The sequence below is a fragment of the Rhinolophus ferrumequinum genome, chromosome 20 (assembly GCF_004115265.2).
Source record: "Rhinolophus ferrumequinum isolate MPI-CBG mRhiFer1 chromosome 20, mRhiFer1_v1.p, whole genome shotgun sequence".
NCBI lineage: Eukaryota > Metazoa > Chordata > Mammalia > Chiroptera > Rhinolophidae > Rhinolophus > Rhinolophus ferrumequinum.
In genome coordinates this window covers 4429831-4445403 of record NC_046303.1, presented here as the reverse complement: position 1 = coordinate 4445403, position 15573 = coordinate 4429831, and the positions used below count along the sequence as shown (strand labels likewise).

General features: G+C 45.3%; 1 protein-coding gene across 3 annotated transcripts in view; it reads right to left on the bottom strand.

Annotated features, from left to right (window-relative positions):
* The window catches only part of EGFR (epidermal growth factor receptor), a 158914-nt gene that overhangs the window by 114024 nt on the left and 29317 nt on the right, over positions 1-15573 (bottom strand). Inside the window, exon 1 of one of the 3 annotated variants that reach the window (XM_033088190.1) lies at positions 14160-14178. The exons of the other annotated variants lie outside the window; for them this stretch is intronic. The gene's annotated coding sequence lies outside the window, so the exon portion shown is untranslated. Of the gene's footprint in view, positions 1-14159; positions 14179-15573 lie in introns of those variants that run through there. 3 annotated transcript variants of the gene reach the window in all.

Below are 15573 nucleotides of genomic sequence, written 5' to 3'. Positions count from 1 at the left end.
CCTAAAATGACTGAGCGACACTTCATGGCCCTACCAGTGGAAACAATTAATGGATAAATGGATAAAGGACATGAAACTGTCCTTATGCAGTTCATGCCTTTGCAAGGAAAAGTCACTTCCTTAAAAAAAAGAAACCATCCCCAGCATTCCTAATGACAGCAGCCACACACGTGTGCCACACACGGCTCCACGTCACACCCACTAGCGAACCTTGTCCACTGCACGGTCCCCACAAGAAAACCCCGGGGCAGATGGCTTAGGGAACCTGTGAAAAGCCCACAGCTGAGAAGAGGGGGGCTAGGATTTGCACCTCATTCATCGGACAAATGGATGTGTTTTCCCACCTTAATACAACGCCACAAAGTTCTAAAATCCACCATTAGGTTATATGTGCAAAAGATTGTAAAGTTCCTTGAAGAAAGTCCCAAATTGCTTTGCTAATAATATATGACACTTACACTGATGCTATGCAAATTAACATTAAGTTTGCCTTGAACTTTATGAAGTATGCACATTTCACTCTCCCGTAGGTCACTTGCCAGATGACAGCTACAGTCAAAGTCCTGGCTGGGGGGTTTGGTAACATGTATGTGTTTTTGTGGGGTACCTACTGGGAGCAGCACTGATCACGGCGGCTGCAGGAGTATGTGAGGCTTCCTCCACTGGCTCCTCTGTGGTGCTTTCTGATCCAGCGCAAGAGAAAAAAATCTGCTACAGTATTGGCTCTGTGCTGTTTATGTTGCTAAGCTACTGAATATTTTCCCTTGCCTTGCTCAGAAAACTGTGCTAATTGTCTTTAAAGAGATAAGCTACATTCTGGAATATCTTTGTATATGTGACCTAAATGTGCTAAGCATATTTTTGTAAAATACATGCTGTTGTTTTCTTCTCTTTCACATACAATTTGGAGAGAACTATGTGATTCTGTACTGATTTGAAATGAAGATCCCAAACACATCAGAATGTAAGCCGAAATATATCTATTTGAGTCCCGGTGGGCTACACATGCGCTCTCACAGACACACACACATGCGTATTGGCAAGACTGCTTAGAAAGGAAGAACATTCACTCTGAAAGAGACAATGAGACTGAACAAAGCAGATGAATTATCATGACTCTGCCAGTATATACAGGATGGGTTGTGAGGGAGACAGTAACCTGAGCCCTGGATGTTAACAGACTTGGGCTACCTGTTTTCAATTCTTTAAAAAAAAAAAAAAAAAAAAATTCTGAGAATCTGAGAAAACTTCATTTATTTCTGAATTTTTAAAAATTAAATTTATAGGGTGATATTGGCTAATAAAATTGTATAGGTTTCAAGTGTACAATTCTATAATATCTCATCTGTATATAGCATTTTAAAACTAGGTAAGCCACAATTATAAGTAACAGAAGGCAAGGTAACGCCTATGTTCAAAATGATTGTGTCTTTCTTTTTGCCCCTAAAGCCTTAACACAAAAATACACAAAGTCAATTTTGGAAATAAGCATACACATTTATATCTTTTATGAGTCTCCCACTATCGCAGGCAATTAATGGAATTCTCCCTGCTTTGGAACATAACACAAATTCTCCAAATGCCTTTCTCCTTTCTTCCTCACAGGGTTGGAAGCTGCTTAACCAGTATGTACTCTGCTTCAGTGGTTAGTGAGCTCCTTCAGTGGTTAGGGAGGTTTTTCTCGATCGCAAAGCAAAGCCAAGATACTGACGGAGCAACGAACAGAAGCACAGCACTGCATCCCGGGGCTCGTCTTCCACCAGGCCTCCTGCTCCAAGAACCTGGCACGGACCTTCCCTTCCCTGCTCCAAGCTACTGAAACTCTAGTGGGATGAGTACATCCATGTTGCCATGGAACAAAGCAAAACTTTATAAAGCTGGGATTCAAGAAGATTCTTCTGGGAAGAAAGCCCATCGGTGCCGTTCATTTCTTTTTTTTCCCTCCATCTCCTTTGCCTTCTGCAAGACTCGCAGAATGGGAAAATGAGAGAAATGCAACAGCTGATCAATTACCCTATCTATGGGTAGGACTAGCAAGGTGGGAGGAAAGACTACCCTAGTTATGTGTGCTTTCTTCTTGCATGTGTTTGCACGTTTGCTTCTAAGACCAAAACTAGCTGTGAATTATGACACAAACTGGAGGATTTAAGAGGATCATTTGCAAATTGACAGCTGTGTACGCCTCAGTTCTCTCTGTAAAAGGGGACCACTGAGCTGGAGGTGCAGAGTCCCATTTTAACACCAGCATTTCAGCATTTTTTTAAAGGCTGCCATTACGTTGATTTGTTTGTGCATTTGTGTGTGTATGTGTGTGGGTCGGTGGGTGTGAGTGGGTGTGTGCATGTGTGTATCTGTATGAGTGTTTGTGTATAAGCAGTACGTGTGTGTGTGTGTGAGTGTGTATGAGTGCGTGTATGTGTGTTTACATCCCAGCGCTCGAAGTGGAATTAGAGAAGTGCGACCCTTAGTTCCTTTTCCCATCTAGTTCTGGTGATCCTTGCAAAAATGGATAACCTCGCTCTGTTTTAGGCAGCGGAAGTTTTGCTTGGGCCGGACAGTTGGTGATTCTTATGAACACCTAAAAGAGAATAAGTTGATGCTATAAGGGGACTCAGAAGAGAAAATTTGAGTTACCGAAAGCTATGCCTGTCTACCGGAAATAAAGGAAGGCACTGTGCACTGAAAACATGGGGGAAACCGGAGCTTCCTTACTCAAAAAAGACATAGCATACATTTTTCTTAGGTGCAGCCAGAGACAGGGGAGAAAATGTAACCTTTAGAGGAAAGTGAGATAAGGCAAGTAGCATTATTCTCCTTTGAAATAATTTGATACCTGTTCTTCTAAGTATATTTGTGTTCGAGTGCTTTTCAAATGTGGTGTTTGAGAAACAACATGGTCTGCTCTGCTCTCTACGAGATCTAAAGACACTTAGATCCCATTTGGGTGCAAGACATATGTATTCCTGAAAAGTTTTCTGCAAGTAGCCTACTGGAATGTAAAGCAACAAGACTGTGTGTGTGTGTGTGTGTGTGTGTGTGTGTGTGTGTGAGAGAGAGAGAGAGAGAGAGAGAGAGAGAGAGAGAGAAAGAGACAGTGAAAGAGACAGAGAAAGAGAGAATACTTGTGTGTGTGATCAAACCTCTGTGACTGGTGGAGGTAGCAGGTAGTAGATAACTTTTTGGAGTGCCCTATAAGGATTTTGTCCTCAAAACTAGGGAAGTCTATTCAGACATCTTCTAGGGTTCACTGCACTTACTGAACCCTGCTGACAGTGGTCTAATATTTAAATTTCTGTCGCAAAGTAGCTGAGGCTGTTTATTATTTTACTTGACGTTCACACACTGACACGCTTCTACTGCCTTTGTGAATCCACAGCATCATGTGTAATGCCAGACTCAGCGTGAACTCGGTCCTCAACCCAGCAGGAGGAACAATGTATCTTATTTTCCTAATATCAATCTAAGAGTCACAGTGTATGACCTGCCCTTTTTTGTAACTTAGCAAACCAAACTTGACAGGGAGAAGAGATGCCTCTGTGAGATACCGAAGATAATTTGTTACAGGGCGTTCTGAATGAGTCGGCTTCTAGAAATCTTGGTTTTATATTGGATTTACTCAGAACTGAGATGTCTGATGCAGGGGACAGACCCCCTCGGCCAGCGTGTACCTGACACTACGACCTGGGCCCCGGGTCCTGTCTCCTCTGCGACAGCATTTCACATTGAACACGTCCCCAACGTCAAACTCGATGACAGTGATTTGCAAACATTCTGTTTCTGAAGATGAGAACAACACCTGCAGAAAGGTAAAAGAGTCTTTGCAAATCGAGGGGAAAAGGTAACCTGCAAAAAAAGAAAAAGGACTGTTTCTGCTTTATTAGGGTGACTTCTCGCTCCATGCAGGGAGCCTTTTCAGCACCTTATTGATACAGACATCACACCTGCGATCATGTCTTCATTGCTAGGAAAAAATGTGCTAGAAACAATTTGCAGCTTTGTAGAATAGTTTACCGTTTTCATAATACGTAATAGGGAGAGACTTCAGGAACTCCTGTCGGAGTGATGAAGGAAGGCAAGACCGCAAGGAGCGGAGCGCAGGGCAGTGTGGAATGACAGAGGCTGCATGACTCAGCTTCACTCCGTACAACATTATTTCACTTCCTCTGTAGTCTGCAAGTGCCTCCAACTCTGGGCCTTACTTACATCAAAAACATGTTAGTGGAGAGGAGAAGCCAGGAAACACGGTCCCGGGATCTGGCCCGGGGATAGGGATCTGCTCCACACCATCTAGTAATGCTTCATCTTTCTTCAGACCTCGCCCCAACCAGAGTTCACATGTTTACGGTATGGTTCGCGGTGCCATGATCCCAAGCTATTTCTTATTCCCTTTGCAACAGGGACATTTTAATGAATACTCTCAAAAATGGGAAACTGACTGTCAGTGTTTAACGACTTCCCAGCTCTTGCTTTGTACTTTTCATCTTAGCATAGAACTGATCTGTTTAAGGCTACAAATGTGTTAGCAGTCACCGAGATACATCCAGTGAGTAAATTACTCTTCCGGAATAATAAATCAGAGGCTTTGGAAAGTGTGTTAACTCTTTAGACTCACCCAGTGTACTCATTGGTACAGGGAATTTCCATACGGCACATGAGTCACCAGCAAAGGTTACTCCTCGTCCACCCTTCTCCTCCCGAGGGAGTTACTTACTTAGTACATCTAAGTGTTTATGCATGAAAAACCCAAAAGGCAGCAAGAACCTCCGGAAGACGAAGGAATTCCAGAATTGCATTTCTGGGAAGGTGGAGGGGAAATCCCTCACTTTGCCGCCCTGTTTATGAAGGACCAAGCCATCACCAAGAAATACCCCCTCTGGTTGACTTCTGAAAGCCCCAAGAATGCTTATTTAAATGCTCTTGGATAAATATTCCTAAAATATTCATTAGATGCCCTCTGATGTTATTATATCTGGTGTGTGGTACAGCATGTAAGTGAACCTTTCCACGGGGATCCAGGATGCTCACGCTGACACACCCATCTCTTGGGGCTACTGGTGCGGGTGGGTTGTTTGCTGCTACACAGATGACCTGGCCCTACTAGGTCTGTGTCTGCTTTTCACGTCCTTTATCCCCTGACCTTTCCTTTGCTTTAGAGTTTGATACGATAATTTCTAAAATTCAGACGTCTAAGATCAACGAGAAAAGCTATCCTCTCGTGTTGTTAAGCAGCCTTCACTTCACTACATAATTGCTTCACTGTCTCTTCTTGCTGTTGTCGAGCTTTTTAAATCCCTTGTGGAAATGTAATAGCTTCCGGTTTCTAACTAGCTTTAAATTATACCCAAAGTATGAGCAAATGGCACTGAGTAAGAGTTTGAAGGACCCAATGAGGGGAAAAAAGTGCATAAACATCATGGAATCTCTTTAAAATCTCCATTTTGTTTGCATCTGTTTTTGTCTGCACTTCAAAAATGGGAAAATGGACTCTGAAAAGGTGAAGAGCCCTTTCTGGATGTTTGGATACTAACCTATCCTCCTTAACAAAGCAAGACAGGCTGCTCTGAAAAACATGCACTTCTGAATTTGTGAAATTGCAATGAGCTCTCCATTAAATTATTTTCCACGTGTGGATGGCCAGGCTGGCATAATTGGCTCTCTGGTGGGGAAGAACATGACACAATTGTTATGAATAACAATTCTATTTGACAGTCAAATGTGGCTTGTGACTAATCCATACCATCAGTTATTAACATTCATCCTATATCTATAGGTTTGTACGTAAACCTGCATTCATTTTTAAATTAAAATCTAAATATCAAGGACACAGTTTAAAGAAATATATGCTGTTGTACACCAAACACTGATGTTTATTTGGGCTTGGAAGTTGCCCTTTAGTTCATGGAAGACTCATCATGCTAGTCTGAAAAAAGAAAAACCATCCGCTATTTCGTTTAGGCCAATAAACCTAAAATGCCGGAGACAATTTTTCCTGCCTCTAGCACCTCACAAATAATGGGGCATTGCTGAAGTAAGAATGTTTAAAGGAACTGCCTTTCCATTTGCAGTGAAGGACAGGCGTTCAAATGACGAAAATTTACTAAAACTTCTCTTTCTTGCATTCAAGCTTTACTACCTGAGGGTGGCACGCGGAGGTGAAAAGCCAGGAAAAACAAGAAAATTGTGTGGCACCAGCAAAGAATCCCAAGAACTAGTGCACTAATTTAGCTCTATTTTTAGTTCAGGAAGAATGGAGTTGGAATGTACATTTTGGGGGAAGACTCCCCTCCATCTTGGGGTGTACTGGTCTGCCTCCTTCTGGCGTCTCCTTGGTGATAACTTATCTTCGTAAATCACTAACTCTGCTTCCTGAGCTCCCCGGACTGCACGGACCCAGTATTGAAATCAGTACCTGCTTCCATACTGGGGGCGGGTGTTTTGCTAGCCTGGCTGAGGCTCGGTGTAGCTCCGAGGGCTTACGATGGCCCCAGCTCATCAATCTGACAATAACCTCTGTATGTGTCAATGGTAAAATACTTTGAGAGGGTCTCATGGGAAGAGACCTCTTTTCCTAAGTGTAGTATTAGTCTTCACTTTCAAAAAATCTATTTTTTATCCATTATATTTCCTCCCCCACACCTGGTCTTTTCATCCTAAACACACACACTCAACCCCTCTGCAATTCTCCTGCTGTCCAGAGAATTCCATAATGTTCCAATCACATCGGCACATGTGGTTCCATCTAAATTATGGACCAAAGTGAAATAAAAGCTTGGACCTTAATGACTTCACCAGGGAAGAGGTTTCAAACAAGATCAAGGAGGAAATGTGGGGGAGAGAAAAATCTGCCAAAAGGCAGAAAAGGATGGAAAGGAGAGGGGAGGAATGGAGCCAGTCCTTTTGCTTCCGGGCATAGATTCCTTAATTTCTCTTATTGTTTGAAACTTGACCCCATCTGTTCTTTCCATCTGACCCTAAATGAAGAGGATGGAGATGCAGTGTGGTGCCTTGGAGCGGACTCTGGCAGCACACAGCTCTGGGCTCAGGCTTTGGCTCTGTGAGTTTGGGAAAATCACTCCACCTATCTGGTCCTCCTTTCCTCACCAGTGAAAAGGAGCCATGACGTCTCTCGCAGGCTGATTTTAAGCTCTAAAATGATGAAATAATGGGCTTTCACGTGCAGTGCCTGGCACGGCACAAACACCCACAACGTGATGAGACTCGTCTGGGCAGTAAGGGCTTCATCAACTTCATAATGAAAGTGCGTTTTCCAACTCTGGGCAGGGCATTACATTTTAAGCAGCTTTTCAAAGATGCCACAAGTCAGTTCCTGATATTTCCAAAGAACTGAGGAGAAACGAAGGCAATTGGGAATTCAAAACAACCCCCGCCCCCACCACCTCCATGTAAAATAATAATGTGAACACGCAGTAATACATGGCTGTTTGCCTGCCCATCAAATACGATCCAAATGGCACAAATATAATGGAAAGGAGCACCACAAAATTATACTTAGAAACCCAGGCACGCTTTTCCATGCACATGAACAGGATGATCGAGAAAACATATGTTCAGTCAAGCAATAAGGTACCGAGCCAAAGCGATCAACACTTAATTGTTTGTAAATTATTTCTAGGGCTATGGTCTGAATTAAAGGGCCATGAAAGGGGTACTGTGGGTACAGAGTCTCCCACTTCTTTTCTGTTTCATCCTTTCATGTCCACGTAGGACTCCAACTTGAACTTGGATGCTTTTGAAGCCAGAACTTCTGCCTCTCCCTTGGAGGACCACAAATGCAAGAGATGAGGTGCCCAAACGCCTCGCCATGTCTTGAAAGACTAACCGTAATTCAGAAATGCAGTTTGCTTCTCTACCACGTCTTGGGAGCTGCCCGTGCTGGGGCTGAGACCTAGTTCTAGAACACTCCCTCCCTCCCAGCCCCATTGTCCCCCCTCTAGCTTCTAGCCTCGGGGCTCCCTAGATTTCTTCCTTTTCACTTGTCTCACCAGCATATTTCCTGTCCTGGTTCACAGGGTCTTTTAGTTCCTCCTCAAGGTTCAATTTCCCTGGAACTGAGGTCAGAGTTTACAACACTGGGCAACTAGACACGTCCTCCCCATCACAGCCTAGAACGGCAGTGGGCACTGGCCACTTGATCTTCTGAGGAGCAGTCAGACCAAGCCACTCACGTCCAGCAGCTGGACCCATTGAGTGACACAGGTGTTCGCCATACTGAAATAGAGTCCTTTCTCAGACGCCGTGTAAAGTCTGTCGGTCAAGTTATAAACTGCCTAGTAGGTTAAGGAGACCAGATCCTTGTTGGTCTACCTTTTTCCATCTCTTCGCTAAGTTCCATTTGTCTTGGTTCCAAAAAATGCACATATGGAAAATGAAGTTTCATACAGAGAGATGCTTATTTGTATAGTGATTTATATATGACATCCTGTGAGACCATCGTCCACGGGAAGGAAAAGTTTTTCTCACATGCAGCAAATCTGGTTTGCGAAGCCTGCACTTAATCAGGGCAAGAGCTGCCATAAAGGGAGAGCTCTGTGATAAAATCACAGGCTTTGTTGTCTCCTCTGGCTCTGTGGTTTCAAATTTGCACCGACATGGGAGAATTGTTGTGATAAAGACACAACCCGGGGTTATGTATATTGGGCCTAATTGGAAGCAGCTGAGAACAGTGGGAAGAAACTTGATCCCCACTCGGACTTCTGCTTTCTTTTTTGTGGGTGGGCCCTGGAACCTGAGAGCTGCACTGCAACACACATCCTATCTGAAGGGCACAAGAGACCCCCACGCCCATCACCAAGAGGCCTCGTCAAGACAACGTACAAATCCATTGCCTTCACTTTAAGTGATTCACAGTGAGTTGTGTTGTTTTTCAGCCCAAACATCGCTAGTGGAAGGTGGTCAAGAGCAGTGGGCATGGGTGCTGGGGCTGCCATCTGCGCCTTGTTTCAACAGCACAAGGAGGGTCTCCCAACAGATAGTTCACCTTCTGGAGGGTCACTCTGAAGGAGAGTAGAGTCAAAGGATAGTAGATTTGGCCATGTCCATGCAATGTAATTGAAAATCACAACAATTTGCTGAGCTCCCACTCTGCTAACAGACATGCACAGAATTTTCAAGGCTCACGAGGTTACGCAGTTGATAACAGGCACCTCTGGGATTGAGCCCATCTCTCCAGCCCCAAACCCCAGGCTCCTTCTCCAGGCCACGAGCATGTAGAGTTCTAAAATCCCACCCGTGGACTTTTCAGAAGGAATTGTGTTGTTCCACTGGGAAAAACACACATCACAGTGTCTGTCATACATACAGCCAGTCACCTGTCCATACCATCCAAGGCTCCCAAAATACAGGATGAAAAATTATAAAATGTTTTCCCGAAATGGAGGCAAAATAACTGGAAACCTCTGTGGCCATACTTATGAAGGGATATTTAATTGATCTTGGGTTCTTGAAATAATCTAGAATTCTACATACAAAGATGGATGGAAAAAATACTGAGAAAAGGTCAACTTCAAAAAGGTTTTTTGTGTGTGTGCCTTATTACACTTGTCTTGTAGAAGGTGGGACTTTGAAAAATCAACATTACCGTGTGAAATTCAAAGATTTACCACAGGACTGAAGTAAATTTACTTCTTGAACAATACCCCAAGAAAATCATCCAAAAGAGAAAAAGAATTTGGTGTGAAACTACTGAAACGCTGGAGATGACAGACATACCAGGAAACCACGCAAACTGGCACAACAGAAGAGTGGTTGGACAGACTAGAATACAGTCATTTAAAGAAATAAAGTCATATGGCTTTAAATGACAATCCTGTGATTAAAAGTACATACAGCTGCTCAGTTGGAAAGGTAAGAAAACTTAGAACACTTAGAATTACATTATTTTTCTATGGGGTGGGGGGTGGTCCCCCTGCCAGCGTCGCTCAGAGTCACCTGTGTGTGTGCGCCTCAGGTGGGGAACACAGGGGAGCCTGTAATCCCCTGAAACCACCAGCAGACGCCCAACATATGAGGACGCCCCAGTGTGCCTGCAGGTGAGCCCTGGCCTCTGTGACTCCAGCTCAACTTCCCTCCAGACATTATCTGGGTCAAGAACACATCTAGTGTCCACTCAGCACATCTCTGTGAGAACATTGTTTCCTCATAATAGTGATGTAATCTATAAGAAACCTCGCAAAACTAATCGTGCATTCATGCAAATATGTGTTCAACAAATATGTACGGATCACCTGCTATAGACTAAGTAGCTGCCCAGTAGCACAAATGGTAAGCATAGGGTAACGCAGAGTGAAAGAATAAATACATTTGGGGAAAGCTCAGTGGTTGCCAGCAATTTGAGGAAGGAGGGACGAGTAGGGAGTGTGCGGGGACTTTTAGGGTGTGGCGTACTCTGTGTGACACTGTCACGGTGGATGCATGTCGTTGGACATTTGTCAAACCACACACGACGTACAACAGCAAGAGTGAACTGTGCTTTTATTTAATAATAACGTATCAATATTGGCTCACCAGTTGTCACATGGGCACCTCACTAATGCTGGATGTCAATAAAAGGGGAAGCCTGGGGGTGGGGGGAGGAAGGAAGAGGGAGTTTCCAGGAACCCTTTGTGCTTTCTGCTCAATTCTTCTGTAAACCTAAAACTGCTCAATAGTAATGATGATGATGATGATACAGTCTATTAGTTAATAAAAGAAAAGGTTCTTTCACTCTTCACCCTGACGCTACCCTTGGGGACATACACAGCTGGCACTGAGGAGACGAGGACAGTAGGATGACAGTAGCAGGACTCGCTCGCTTCCTGGTCTTTGTGGCTGGAAGACTCATACCCCAGAATTTCACAGGTGACATTTAATCTTTTGTTCAATTCGGTCTCTTCGAGTAGTGCTTACGGGAGCCCATGTGCACCCACAAATCTGAAACCTCAGGAGGCAACACCAAGCCCGACAGAAAAAGGTTAAAATTCAGATTCTTTGGATTTATTTCAGTCTTACTATCACTGAACACCTTATCCTTTCTCTTTTTTCTTTTTCTTTTTTTGCAAGAGCCCTCCAGGCACATTTGTTTTAGCTTACCAAATCAACATTTACTCCATTCAACTCTTAATTGAGATGTTATGTATAACAATCCTGCAGCTCTTGATTTGGTTAATAACAAAACTACTACTTGCTTTGAAACAACTCCCATCGAGTATCTTAAAAGAATACGTGTCTTTAGTGAAAAGGACTTCAGCGCTTCAATGTCACAGATTGCTGCAGTCCTCAGGCGGCAGCGTTGCCCACAAAACAAGAGGTTCTATTCGGGTCCCCGCCCCAGGCCTGACGCCGCCTGGTTTTGCTGGGAGGTGAGCAGCGCTGCGCAGCTATCGAACCAGTGGAATCCAGGATGCAGGCCATGGGGACGTCGACATTTCCAGCTGCACGGTCACTGATATTACAAAATCCAGTACCAGAGATGTCACAAGTGACTTGGCCCAACCACGGAAGAGAGCTGGCAAAACTGCATTTTGCATACAAGTGTCAGCGCCAAGTGAGGTCCAGTAAAACGCTACAATGGAACCACACCTACCACACACACACTCTTTCTCCCAAACTTCAGTTTTATTCTAACCAAAACTTGTAGAGCTTTTTGTAGTGTCTGTGCAGGGGTGGGTGGGTTTGTTTACCAGTGTTACTGAGAAATCCAAGCCACAGACCTTCACCTGAGTTAAACGGCTTCTCTGAAATCCCGAGCTTTGTTAATTTATGACATGTTTGTAGCACGAGGTGCTTGGTGGCCAAGAAGCCCAAATTTCTAGTGAACGCCAGCATCTTCTCTACGGCAAGGGGCCTACCAACAAGTGCCCACCCCAACTGCACTTCACCGCTTCCAGGGTGAGGCATGTACAAACCCGGGAACAGTCAATTCCATTTTAGGATTGTGCCAGCCGTTTGTGACAGTCTTTCTCATGTTGATCCAAAATTTTCTCCCTCGAACTTCACACCGTTTGTCTTCGTTGTGTACTCTGGAGCCAGAAGAGTAAGTCTACCTTCCTTTCCACATCACAGCACCTCAAATACTTGAGGACAGCTGTCACAGCGCTCCTAATCCCTGTGCCTTCAACTAATTTTCGCATGGACTCCAACTCTCTCCCGTCTTGGCGACACGCCATCCCGCAAACACCAGCTCACTGCGGTCCCTTTAAAATACGTCTTGAGTTACACACTCCACCCCACACACCTTTGACCAGCATGGGCCACGGCCACATGACCACCTCCTCGATTCAGGACACTGTACTTTTATTAACGTACTCTGCCATCCACGTCACACTCTTGTTGGCTCATACTGAACTGGGAGCCAACCAAAACACCCAGATCTTTTTCACACTTATGCAATTGGTGTTGTTTTTGCATTCCATCAGTTACTCAACAAATACTGCCTTCAAGAAAATTATTTCTACACCAAAAGCTGACGATTTTCCATAGGAGGATTGGGCGACAAATAGACTAAGGAAACATGAACTTCTGACCTACAGTTGAACCTGAAATTAAAAATTTCCATGTAAATTTAAAAGTGAACCATATTATTTACCAGTTAGTTGTTAATGGCAAAACCACCATGCAGAATTCCAGTAATATGTGAAATAGGAACGGCAATAGACAAATGATGTAAAATTCTACCACCTCCCACTTGCATGTTCAAATGAGTTTGTTAAAAGAGGTACAAAGTATATTTATGATAAAGATGCAGGTCCTGACTATCAGCAGTTTGAAAATCAGTGGCAATCACATCTTGAGGTCAAAAATGTTATTCTTAGAAATTATGTAAATAGCTGTGGTAGCTGCTTTCCTGACTATGACACATCAGACAAATTCCTTAATTTTCCAGGTGCCACCCTACACATAAACACAGGGTAATTTTACTTAAATATTGAAAATACTCATGAGTTTATGAGTTTTCCATGAAACTCTTTAACTGCCACGATTGCTATAGATTCACAAAGTGGCTTTATTCAGTCTGCCCTCACCTATCTGGTTTTCCATGTTTTGTGAATTATTTGTTAGTAGCCTTTTGTATTTGCGTCCTAATGGTAACGACTGCAGCCCAATGCGGTGCTCTACAAACCACGATACGGAGGCTCATGGCATTTACCCATCACTCATTCAGGTGTGTTGGACACACAAGCCTCAAGAAACTGACCTCCAGTTGGTGGACATCTGAGAAAACCCAGGTACACAAGAGAGTAAGTAACTCAAACCCAACTGTGTTCAAGAGAATGTTCCAGGGACAGGGCACTCATCTGGGGTCTGTGTGTGTACGGTGGAGGGTAGGGGGAGAGGGGGAAAGGGGAGAGAGGAGGGTGGATGACGAGATGTGGGCCGGTTCAAGGATGGACCCACATGTCATGCATTTATTTACGAGGGAAGCAATCGTGTGTACATGGAATGTATCACACACACTGCAGTTCCCACACAGGCTGAATGTCTTAACGCACACGTGTAAATGTGCATACTGATTCCAGATAGTTTCGATTTTGAACGTCAGATAAAGGGAGCTACCTAAAAGATTTAAGGAGCTAGTAACACGATCAGATTGGCATTTTAGAACATGTTAGAACCATCTCAGCTACATATTACCACCTGCAGAGCTTCCCAAAGATACCCACAAGGCCCCATTCCAGACTATGTATAGCAGACTCTCAGGGATTGGGGCCAGTGTGAGCATTTTTTACGGCTTCCCCGTCGATTCCAACACGCAGCCAAGGTTGCGAACCACTGTTTTAGAGATTGCTCTGGCAGCGATGGAGGGAAGGTCTAAGACAGAGCAGGGAGACAAGGAGGAAACAATTCCCTCCATTCTGAGCGATGGTAAGAGCCTTGAGAACCAGAAGCAGGGGAGGGCCAAGGATGGAGCTGGGGGTGCTGGAGTGGCAGTGAAAGTGGAAAGCACCCGGACCCACAGCCACGTGAGAAATGCCAGTGCAGAGGCACCAGCCTACCCAGTGCCCTGTGCTATGTGGCCAGGGACGGGGCCACCAGGTGCTCCAGACTTTCCTGAGCACATTTCACACATTTGAGCTTGTTGTCAGGCCATGTTCAGGTTGTATCCCAATTTTCAGAACAAAAGACGCTCCCCCGTGTTTAACAGCCTGGAGTACCACACTTACCCACCAGGAGCGATGCGGGGCCACTTCCCTCTTCCCAAGCCCCAGTCTCAGCAGGCGAGCCAGGAAGGCAGGGGCATTAAAGGAACACCCGGCAGGGCTGCCCGGACCCACGCCACTCCTGTCTGGACAACGGCTTTTCCTGCTCTCCGCAACATCATTTTCATTCCTCACGTGTTGTTTTCCAAACAATGATATCTTAGTCCTGCGCACACCAAAGGGAGGACGGCTTGGGGGTGAAATTCTGAGGCACACGCTCAAGGTCGCCCAAGGTTGAGCTACAGGTGGAACTAGAATGGCCAGGCTCCTGCTACAGGCTGGGGCACTCAGTCCTTTCCTACGGAGACAGCTTGGCCCCAGGGGACCTGAGGGACACGAGCTGGGTGGTCTGAGGGAATGAAGTGAAATGCCAGCTGGAAGTGGGAACTGTCCAGAACAGGGGTGGGTGGGAAATCCGGGGCAAAGAATGAACAAGAGCAGACAGCCAGGTAAGCAACCTTTTCCTCTTCAGGGGTGGACAGAAGCCCCAGCGGGGGATGCACTCAGCAACTGAGTGACCCTGTCCTCTTTGCAAATTGGGGAAAATGAGGACTCTTCCTTAGGCACTGAGGACCAGCACTGGCCCTGGGGAATCAAGTCTGTGTGCTTCAAACAAAACTAGTTCATTGTAAAGCAGATCAGTCAAGAGCTAAAAAACAAAGTGTGAGTTCATGTGAATCACCTGAGGGGAATGGCTGGGAATCAAATGTCCTCCTAGGAAATGTGCCACTGACCGAGGTTACCTGGGACGCGTGGGGCTGGGCTGGGGAGAGGGAGGAGTGGGCGGCCTGCCGGGCAGGGAGGTCGGAATTCTGATTCCGCCACCCTTTGCATTTTAATTGTAACCTTTGCTTTTTGGCCCTGGGCAGCTAACAAATAATTACATAAGCCACATTCCTCCCAGGCCTACCAGCCCGGGGAGAGGGACAGGCTCAGGATGCCGTGTCCGGGCTCCCAGTGTGCGGCCCTCCAGTGGGCAGCTGCCGCCGGCTCTGGGCTGCTCCCTCCCAGCCAACAGTGTTGTTTCGAAGTGGAAAGCAGTGTAAACTGAGCTCTCTAATGAACCGGGCATTGTTCTATAATCGCTTTGTGGAGCTCCTGGGAACAGAAAACACGATCAGGAGGGAGCAGCTCCAGTGATTCTGCAAAGTGGAAAATCTCACAGAGGCCCAAAGACACCCAAGTGGCAGAGTGGTCTTGACAAGGTGCCATGAGCAGGCCCCAGGCCATGGAGTGCGCACACGTGTTCACACACACACACACACACACACACACGTGCGGATCAAGCACCATCCTTGGAGCTGAGACCACGCGTGTGGTTTCACCATCGGTGACATTGGCTGCGTGGCTGGTCTCATTTCTAGAGATACGACCTTTC